Genomic DNA, 2,213 nt, shown 5'->3' with positions numbered 1-2,213 from the left:
CGGGTGGCTCTGTTGTGACTTAATCCTTCTTCCTTATCAAACATCTATCATCCTTATCACTCCTCCTCCTTTTTTGGTGTAATTGTTACTCTCTTGCAACACCTCTAATCTTCTACGCTTATATGTGCTTATTGTGTTTCAAGTGTCGTAAAACACATGCTAAAACTAAATCTGATCTTCTAACCTATGTTATAATATGTCCTATAAAGGGCGCGGTGACTTGTTGTCTTGCAAGACTTAGTGCCGTGCGCAAAACATTTATAACAAAACAGTGTAACTAGCGACGCCCCAAATAAATGACATTGAAAAACACGAACAAACGAGGGACATGAAGCGCCTATGAGAACTCGATTCAGACAAAGTAATAGTTGGGTTTTAAAGAAAAACAGATAAAAGAGATCAAACTTTCAGAAAGAATTATAGAAGAGAAGCTCCATAAGAATTAGAAGTTATATAGATCTAGTTAGGCCTACGAAGTGCAAAACAAAACAAAGCAAAAAATACACCCAAAAAATCTGTCCGCAGATTTGTGTGTGTGTGTGTGTGTGTGTGTGGGTGTGTGTGTGTGTGTGTGTGTGTGTGTGTGTGTGTGTGCACTCGCGTGCGTGTGCATCATATTAATATGCATGTTAGATTGTATACTGTTTATTATTTTATTGCTCCAATTCTTTATCAGTACGTTGTGTGCCCAAGGGGGTTGCTTTTTTAAAACTAACTACATGTACATGAAACTTAATATTCTGTACTGGTAGTGGTAGAATCTAGTAGAATCAAGAGAATCTTTGAATAAACCAGAGTCGCTCGGTCTGTGACTGAACTGTGGGCTTTATGAGAATCTTTGCCATGGGTTTGAATTCGCCGGAGAAATCTTTTACGCTGAAAGTCTATTTTTAGATGCTGAGCAATAATGCTTGTGTTTTCATTGGTGTTGTTAGGGAAGCTGGGAGCACCTGAAACATGGCGGCCTACACAGGGCATTTCCAGTGTTGAGTTGCGTCGTTCTACTTGTGTGGATTGCGTTTTTGGGGTGAGTGGCATTTTTCCACCGATAAAAGCTTTGAAATGAATGCATAAGGCGCTCGAAGGGAATTGATATAAAATGCAGTGTCCTAGTTCTAGATTTAGATCTATATATGAGAGAATAGAGTCGACTAGATCTAGATTAAGGCCTCATTAAGGGCTCAGAATAAACTAACGAATGTCAAAACAGCTGACGCTTTGGCTTGATTAATGGACTCCCCACTGACCTGGGTTGACATAGAATACTAGATATTTAGATCTCGATCTAGATCTATTTTCAACATGCTTTATCTAGATCTAGTGTATCGTCTGATGTAACTTGGGAGGATTGAATGGTTGCTAAAAGAAAAAATGCGTAGGCTTTGGTTTGGCTTTGACAAAAGTATAGGCTGGCATTGCATTGGCATTGGCACATCCATCTTTTTTTAATGAATGTTATGCATGAATAAGCACAGGTATCTGCATGGGCCTATCAGTGTGTCAGCAGTGTTGAATCTTGAATCGGGGAGGCCACTCGATGCATTGGAAAGGTCTTTTGATAGAAACATTGATCAGTTCTTAATATCTGCATGCTTAATTCTTACAGTTACAACAGTGTATAGTTTGCTTGGTTGCCCTCTGTTTGTTTTCACTACACAATTGTCTACAATAGGTTAACTAGAATCTAGATCTAGATTCTAGATAGATATCTAGGACTAGATTTCTAGATCTAGATCTAGATCTAGGCCCTCGGTGTTAATTCGCAGTGATTTGAATAATTGCTCATTCATTTCTTTGTAGTTATAGTTTGTTTTTTCTTTGCAGAATAATGAGGCAAACATGTGAAGACTCTGAAAGTCTAGAATTAATGTATTGATCTAGATCTTGTTTATGTTCTTACCGGTTATGAGTTATATAGATCATTTGCTGTGAAGCAATTTGAGTTAAGTAAGTCTATTCACATTATGTTTCCTTATTTCTTCTTTTCTTCTCCTTTCCTTCTCCTTAAAGTACCCTTTGCTGTCTCCTCCTCCCCGCCGTTCTCCTGTCCCTCATCGTTGACCTCCTCCTCGTCCTCCTCTTCATTGTTCTTGTATCCTCCTGTTCCTTAATTAAGTTCTCCTTTTCTTCTCCTCCTCCTCCTCCTCCTCCTCCTTGTCTTCTTCTTCTTCTTCTTTTTCTTCTTCTTGTTCTTCTTGTTCTTGTTCTTTTTC

The 2,213-nt window shown here is 38.6% G+C and overlaps 1 protein-coding gene across 1 annotated transcript in view; it reads left to right on the top strand.

Annotated features, from left to right (window-relative positions):
- Positions 1 to 890: 890 nt before the first annotated feature.
- The window catches only part of LOC101856014, an 18,926-nt gene continuing 17,603 nt past the window's right edge, over positions 891 to 2,213 (top strand). The window contains exon 1 of the mRNA XM_013080901.2: positions 891 to 1,027. The gene's annotated coding sequence lies outside the window, so the exon portion shown is untranslated. The remainder of the gene's footprint in view (positions 1,028 to 2,213) is intronic.

Source organism: Aplysia californica, unplaced genomic scaffold, assembly GCF_000002075.1.
Source record: "Aplysia californica isolate F4 #8 unplaced genomic scaffold, AplCal3.0 scaffold00105, whole genome shotgun sequence".
In the NCBI taxonomy this organism is placed as follows: Eukaryota; Metazoa; Mollusca; class Gastropoda; order Aplysiida; family Aplysiidae; genus Aplysia; species Aplysia californica.
The sequence above is the reverse complement of the archived record's forward strand: the minus strand, read 5'-3'. Positions and strand labels throughout refer to the sequence as shown.